At 54.8% G+C, this 8067-nt stretch overlaps 1 protein-coding gene across 5 annotated transcripts in view; it reads right to left on the reverse strand.

Annotated features, from left to right (window-relative positions):
* Positions 1 to 7500, reverse strand: part of PSEN2 (presenilin 2) — a 29194-nt gene extending 21694 nt beyond the window's left edge. For 4 of the 5 annotated variants that reach the window (XM_004605430.2, XM_004605429.2, XM_055147220.1 and 1 more), the window contains exon 1: positions 7372 to 7500. The gene's annotated coding sequence lies outside the window, so the exon portion shown is untranslated. The remainder of the gene's footprint in view (positions 1 to 7371) is intronic. The other variant, XM_055147219.1, reaches the window with a different exon arrangement.
* Positions 7501 to 8067: the final 567 nt, after the last annotated feature.

The raw sequence follows: 8067 nt of genomic DNA on the forward strand, positions 1-8067 counted from the left end.
AAGCACAAACAAAAACCAGTGTAAGTTTAGATGCGGGGGGGGGGGGGGGGGGAGGAAGCCTGATCCATAGCTGGCTGAAATATCAACTGGTCAAATCTTCTGGAAAAAAACATGGAACACTTCTAAAACACTATGAACTGAGTTCCCATATGACCCAGCAATTACACTTCTTGGTGTCTACCCAGAGGCCTAAAAACTCAATTCAGAAAAAGACATACGTGCTCCTATGTCTACTGCCCTATTGACAATAGACAAAATCTAGAAACAACCCAAGTTTCCAAGAACAGACAGCTCGATAGAGAAATGGTGCTGTGTATATACACAAGCTAAGAGAAAAGATAAAATCATGCAATTTGTTGCTCTATGGATGGATCTAGGGAATCATGGATCTAGGGGAATCATGCAAAGTGAAGTTTGCCAGAAGGGCACAGAGAGATGCAAAATGATCTCTCTCAGGTGTGGGAGAAAAAGCAACATTGCGGGCGGATGGAACGGATGGAGCCTGGAAACAGGTCTGTGGAACTGAGTTTAGCAGCGTGCAGGGTGGGGAGTGGGGTTTGGTTGTGGTGTTGGATCACTGAAGCTATGAAACCCCATCGTTAAAAATACACTAAGTCACATTTGCCTAAAATAAAAATTTGGAGGAAAAAATAAAAGGTGACAGGTTCAATAGTCCAGCTCCTGACTCGTTAACACTGTGCTAAGCTGCCGGTTGGAAAGGCAGGTCCCAGCGCTCTGCGTCCTGCCGAAGGCCTAAGGGCCCACACTGGGACCCAGTCCCCGGGCAGTTCTCTGCTAAAGGGAGGCCACCCTGGGGCTGTCCTGCCCTGTAATCAAATGCCCCAGTCTGGGCCCCCAGCTCTGCCCTGCAAGTGTCTGGTTACAATCCAGTTTCCTGCTGCTGGGCCTGTCCACAGGTGCCTCCGGCAGGGATGTCGGCTCCCCCTACCCAGCCCTACCTGCTGGCCAGATGGGGGTGGAGGAAGGACCGTTGTCTGATCAGAGGGCCAGGGCAGAGGCGAAACAAGCAGGGCGAGCAGCTCAGTGGGCAGCTGCGCGCTGTCCCCGGAGGAGGGGCGGGCCCGGGTCTCGGGCACCACCTTTCTGAAGGCAGGAAAATGCTGAAGCGTGTAAAAAAGCCTGAAATGCTACTTCTTGGCATTTGTCCTCAGAAAATTATTAAAAGAATTACATAAAAACATGTCTGCTATAGTTAGCAATTGTGAAAAAATGACGGAAATACCTGACTTTGAATATATGCATCTAATGGGGTCTGTTAAAATTTTATTTCAGTATATTTTATGCAACTGGATGTTGAACTTAACAGAAACCTTCACATATATAATCACCAGAATTTTATTAGAAAATGTGTGCGCATGAAGAACTAGCTATATATACATGTATACATACTTAAATAACATGGGGGGGGGTGGGATTTAAAGTGAAGGGTCAGGCTACCTCAAAGGGTTGAAGCACATACCCCGGTCTGAGTCCAGAGTTCCACTGGGTGGAGCCATGGCAGGCACCCCCTCCCCGACCCTGGTGCCCCCTCCCCCATCCCCCTACTGCTGGGCAGCACCCAGGCCATCAGGCCCACACAGCGCGGAGGCTGAGTACTGCTGGGTGCTGCAGAAGAGCACCTCCCCACCACAAAAAATAAATAAATAAAAATCCCACACATTAAAAAGTACTTACGGGGAAAGGGGTGGAGCCATAGTACAGCAGGTAGGGTAGTCGTCTTGCACGCAGTAAACAGACTTCGACCCCCAGCACCCAAATGCTCCCCCCAAGCCCCACCAGGTACAATCCCTAAGCGCAGAGCCAGGAGTAGGCCCTGCGCACCACCAGGTGTGGTCCCAAAACAAACAAAACAGTACTTCCTGGGGCTGGAGTGGGCCCAAAACAAACGAACAACAACAACAAAAAAAATGGTGATTGTTGGATGGCAGGACTGTGGGTGACTCTGCCTGTAGATTAATGCCATTGGAGCCATATCCACCAACCCAGACTGTGCTTTTCGAGGTTCCGGCCACCCGTGCAGTGAAACACTGCATATTTTGAGAGGCCACCATCACAAAACTTGTTTCTGTTTATGGCTTCAGCTGTTCTACTTCACCATTTGCTGCTCCTGGGACTGCCTCCCTGTGCCGCTTCACCAACTTCTTCACAGGCCTGCATGGTGGGAAAACCAGGACCTACAGGTGCAGTACTAGCCATTCACCTTTCAGACATCCTGTGTGTGTGTGTGGGGGGGGGGGTTTCTGAGAATGGATCCCCCCAGAGACAGGGACACACACACATACCTGTCATTTTCACTTAATTTTTAAATTTTGTGGGGCTGGAGCATAGCGGGTAGGGTGTTTGCCTTGCACACGGCCAACCTGGGTTCGATTCCCAGCATCCCATGTGGTCCCCCGAGCACCGTCAGGAGAAATTCCTGAGTGCAGAGCCAGGAGTAACCCCTGTGCATTGCCAGTGTGACTCGAAAAAAAAAAAATTGTGGTCACCCCCATTAGTTGAACTTAACAGAAATTCTTGGTTTCCCTCAGCCCGTGGCTGCTAGAGCCTGAGGAGGGTTAGGCCTGCAGAGCCCGGAATTTCCTGGGCCATCCTGGTGGTGCTGCGAAGGCAGGGTGGGGGCTCTAGGTCTGCACCCACCAATGCTCTGAGGACCATAAGGTGCCAAGGATCAATCCATTTGCACCTTACCCCCAGGACTATCTCTGCAGCCCCCACTGTCATTTTGTGAGGGGAAATCCCACATCAACATCTAGACAGACTCTATGCCACTCCTGCGTCCCATGACCCCCACGCTGGTCTTGGGGGTACCCAAAGCCACTGCTGCTCCTTTGAGCTGCTGACACGTGAAGGAAAACAGAGCAGCTGGCACAGACACCCTCTGCTTCCTCTCTGAATGACAAGAGTCAGCTCTGTCCGGCCCCCAGGCTGGAGAGAGGCTTCTGGGCAAGTCTAACTCCTTAGAGGAAAAGAAAATCACCATTCATGTGTTTGCATATCGAGAGCCTCCCAGGAGATGTTTGTCCACTCCAGGGTGCCAGTGACGCCAAGAACTCCCTCCCGAGGAGATGGTTGACTCACCGACAGGTGGGGGAGGGGCCTGCCACTGCCCAGCTGCTGATGTCAGAGTATCCCACACAAAGCAACCAGCTCCCCCAATGACCCAGGGGGCTACAGGGCAATGTGAGAGACTAGGGAAGGGGTGAGGACCAGACTCTTCTAAAGCCCTTCCCTGAGCAAGGAGCAGGGGCTGCAAGCTGCCTGGGATTAGGCTGCAGCAGCACATCCAAAGCAGCCTGGGCTTGCTCCCATTCATCCGCTGAACAGGCTGAAACGCTGAATTAGCCAAACCCAGGGAGCCTGACCCAGAGTTCCCCCTGCAGCCAGCAGGGGCCGTGCATCAGCAGTTCCTGCAATTATGATGGAAACCCGGTGACCCAATTTCCTCAACCTTCTTTTCCTTTCTGGGAAATGCACCGGTTCTAGCCTTGAATTTTTAGGCCAATGGACCGAGTAGGAAGTCGATGTTGAAGTACACCTTATAGCAACAAGGTTCTGCCCCTCTCAGAGGGGGGTGCCGATGTCAAACAGGCCCTTTCCCAGGCTCCCGGGAGGGCGCCCACAGTCTCCAGGCGCACAGGTGAAGATTCACTGAGGTGAGGCTGCATCTGCAGCAGTTCCCACAGCTTTGCTGCTCCCCTGCCTCCCCCAGCCCAGTGTCCCTGATGGCAGAGAGAAACTGTGAAGGCTCAGGCCAGGCCCCCCACAGGCCACCTTCTATAGAGGGCCTCCCCAAATGCGCACACACACCCATTTTCTTTAAGGAGGAGCAGCAAATCCAACAGTCCAAAAAAGGAGGGTTAAGATTACTTAGCCAGGTGACATGAACAGACACAGGCCTGGAACAACGTACTGCACCTTGTTTACTGACTTTACCGAGTTTATGAGCTGTGTGCGGCCCCTTACCTCTTCTGTAAAGGGCAGAATGGGCCTAGTTTGCAACACGCTTGTGAAAAATGAGAGATGCTGTGAAAAGACCTGAACAGGGAGACAAGCCAGAAGCAGGGCCACAGTGGGAGCGGACCCGAAAGTTAGTCCGGGCAACCACAGAAACACAAGTTGAGACCCCGAGGTCACGTGTTTCTCCCCAGGCTGCCGGCAGACATCCGGCTCCCACTCAGCACCAGCACGGGGTGTGCAGGCCATGGGCACAGTGTACAGGCGATGGGCACACTCGGTTAAGTGAAGGGCACATACCTAGGGCTGAGAGCGGTGCTGGTAGGCACCCTACACAGAAGCAGAAGCCCCCTCTGGCAAAAAGAAATGGAAATGGTTCAAATGGCCGAGGTTCTCTGCCCAATACAAAGATCTTGTGAAGGGGACCACCCTCCATCACCCAGGCACCCCGTAAGGTCTATGAGTGCATATCTAATTACACCAATACTTAACGCATCCAACAAATCAGCTTTCACCAGACCATGCAATGAAGGGGAAATTCGGAATGCTTAACATTGAAAGGAAAAACAGGAGGCAAACTTTCATCTAATTTCTTACCTCTAACATGTTGATAGTTGAAAGGACTGGACTCATCTATTGAATTTTTGTGTACCTACTTACATACAGCGTATATACAGTGAAATAGGTACATGAAGCACAGCAAAGAATTGCAGGTTGAGTTATCACACAAGGCTGGAAGGTGCTTGCCTTGTCATGGCCAATCTCGGTTCGATCCCCAACACCACAGACGGCCCCATGAGCACTGCCAGGAGTAACCCCTAAAGCACAGAGCCAGAAGTTGAACACAACCAGGGTGTCCCAAAACCCCATGCAAATAGTTATCGCTGAGCTAGGAGGTGATGACTTGAAATAAAGATAAACAACTGCCTGAATTTTCTAGAATGAACCTATATTTATTTTTCAAGCAGCTATGTTTCTGGTCAAGTGACAGAAAAGTGAGTCCCCTACTCCACCTCTTCCCATTCTTGTTCCCTGCTCAGAAGAATACATTTCCTCCCACCAAGGAGAATGAGGGGCCCTGGCAGTGAAGAAGCTGAGGAAACCAAGGCCCCTTCCCCGACCTCTGGCCTTCCCTGAGGACTGCGCCCAAGCTATTTTCCCCCAAACCTCAGCGGTGGTGGCCTCACCACCCCCAGACCCAGACACCAACATGGCTGCTACCAGGCTGGAGTCGAGGGGCTAGGAGACCCCAGCACGGCCCCCCTTCTCCCGCCCTCCCCCCCCAGCTGCTCCAGTCTGTGAACAGGTGGAGATACTTGCAGCAGCAATTATGTCTTGCCAGTCCCCAACTAAACAGTGACCGTCAAAGCAACAGCTGAAAACCAGTCCCAAACTTTCCAAGTACAGCCTCCATGTGACACCCCATACCCAGCCAAAGACAGACAGACAGACCGACAGACAGACAGACACACACACACACACACACTTCAAGAATGGAGGCCCCCCAGTGCAGTATTTTTTTTAAGTCAGAAAGACAAAAGAGCCAAACCAGCTGGGCTCAAATTCCAGTGCTCAGCCACAAAACCCCTTTTAAGGTCAAACTATTCCACCCCCTGAACCTCGGTTTCCCCTTCCGGAGAGAGTGAAAATGAGAACCACTTCAACGGTACTGAAGCCCTTAAGATCATTGCGATAACTACTGTACAAATTGGATGTTTTATTGTATGTGACAAACCCATAAAATAAGGCACCTGGAATCATTATTCCCATCGCCCAGAGGCTAAGGCTGGTAGAAACCTGGCCTTGGCAAACGGTGTGTGTGCAGCAGGCTGGGCAGCCAGGGAGGAGCTGAGCAGGGTGCTGGCACCAGCCTTTCAGCCCCTCACCAGGCTCTTCCAATCCTCCTCTTCCTCAGATGCGTAGGGAGAAGCCATTCACGTCCCAGACACAGGCCTATCACACTAGCCTCCTGCAGATCTCAGCAAGCCCAGATGAGACCCGATCTGAACCTGAAATGACACCCACACCCCCTCCTCAGTAACACTGCACCAAGGCCCAGAGTAGACAGGAGCCTCCCTGCCGGCCAGCTGAAAGGCGGACACGAGCTGGACTCAGGAAAGGGCTGCTACCCCTCCTTCACCATCACACCAGGTATGTATGTGTGTGTGGTGGTGGGGTTGGGGGGGGAACCCGAGGTTCACACACCTGAAACAGCTTATCCAGAGCCTTTAATTACTGCCACTGGTCTTGCCGAAAGCCAGGAGGCTCAGGTATCTACAGAATGGGCCATGCAGAAGGCAGGGGCAACCCCAGGGAAACCAAGCTCTCTCCTACCCAGGGGAAAGGCTCTGCAGCCCCCAGGCTGTCAATTCTGAGTGAAGCTGACTCCCCAGCTGTTCTGGGGGGAGGCCCCTCAGGGTCTCCATCTATAAATGGGGAGGAAGAGATTTCAACAACCCACCTTGGAAAGGGAACGCGCACTATGTCAGAGGATTTCATCCAAGGGCAGAAAGGCTGGGCCGCCCCCCTGGAGGCCGGGACCAAGAGCTCAAGTGTTCAAAGCCTGGTTCTGTCTATAGCCTACCTGGACGACCTTGGACAAAGTCACATCAATTGTGTGAGTCAAATTTCCTCACCGATAAAACCTGGGGAGGAGGTCGGCTTCTGTTTCCGGCTCCCTTGGCTTCAAATGCATAAATCTGGAGTCTCCCCGCAGCTGATGCCCAGTGAAAATGCCAAACACGACAATGAAACGGACTGCTCTAGGCCTAGACCTGGGCTCCTGATCCTCATAGACCCCGGAAGCCCTGAGTGGGGGCTCCCCTCATCTAGCGGCAGTGCCCACAGTCCGGTCCGCCGCAGGCCCCCCAGAACTGAATGTCAAGAAATCCCAGGCAGCAGGGAAGACCCTCCTCTCCCCGTCAGCGCCCCAAACACATACATCCACTACCACCTTCCCCGCGCGATCCAAACCCACGTGCACAGTTCCTTTAACTGCCCTGGCCCTTTAACAGCTCCCACTGTGCCCACCCCCTGCAGGGACGCCAGCGGCTACTGCGGGGCGGAGGACGCGGCCCAGCGGCCGGCCAAGGCCTGCGGCCTGGGGGCTGCTGCCCGCGCTCCTTCTATCCCCCTCGCGACCCCGTTCCGGGCCGGCCCCCATCGCAGCTTCCCCAGCGCCCTCCTCTTCCCCGCCCCCGCGCCGGCCGCAGAGGCCGGGACCGCAGCGCGCGCAGGGCTCGCCGCCCCGGAGGCGAGGAAGGGGCCGAAGGCGGCCGTGGCGAGGGGCGTGCGCAGGGCAGGCCCCGGCGGCTCGCGGGGCCCGGCTCCACCCCGGCCCTCCGCAGCACGCCCCGGGGACCCGAGCGCGCGCCCCCAGCCCCGCCCGTGGCTCACCTGCTCCGCCGCGGCGACCCGGCCGTGTTTACGCGGCTGGCCGAGCGCCCGGCCGGACCCCGCGCCGGCGCAGACCCCGCCCCCGGGTTGGCCCCGCCCCCGGCCCTGGGCCCCGCCCCGATATGGCCCTGCCCCCGGGCCGGCCCCGCCCCACCGGCGACGCCGCGTTCCGCTGGCCGAGTTGGGCCCCCACCGGGAGCCGCCGCTGCCTGGCACCCGCACACTGAAGGCGCGGGCACCGAGTAAACCCGCCCTCCCGCGGTGCCATGCACCCGACACCCCCAAACTGGGCAATGACCTTCGATGGAGTGGAGACCCGATCTGTAATCTTACTGGGCCCTGGCAGCGCCGTTGCGCCGATGCACCTTTGCTTCATGCACAATTGCATTCCTTGGAGCTTAGGTTTCTGGCTGCTTTTCCCATGCCCTCACCTCATCCTGCCCAGACGTTTTCTTCAGGATAAGAGCATGCAACAGGCCTGGTGTGCACTAACGTCATGAGAACGCCCCTGGCGTTTTTTTAGAGCTTTTCTGACCCACCAAGATTTCTAAATCAAAGGGAACAAGGATGACCTGAGAATTGACCTAGGGAATTAGGAGGCCAGGAACTGGAGTCCCACGGGGGCGGGGGGGGGGAGTAAATTGAGATCGTTATTGTTAATAACTGCATTCTCTGTCTAGCTTCACTTTTTAGAAA

Source organism: Sorex araneus, chromosome 9 (genome assembly GCF_027595985.1).
Source record: "Sorex araneus isolate mSorAra2 chromosome 9, mSorAra2.pri, whole genome shotgun sequence".
NCBI classification, from domain to species: domain Eukaryota; kingdom Metazoa; phylum Chordata; class Mammalia; order Eulipotyphla; family Soricidae; genus Sorex; species Sorex araneus.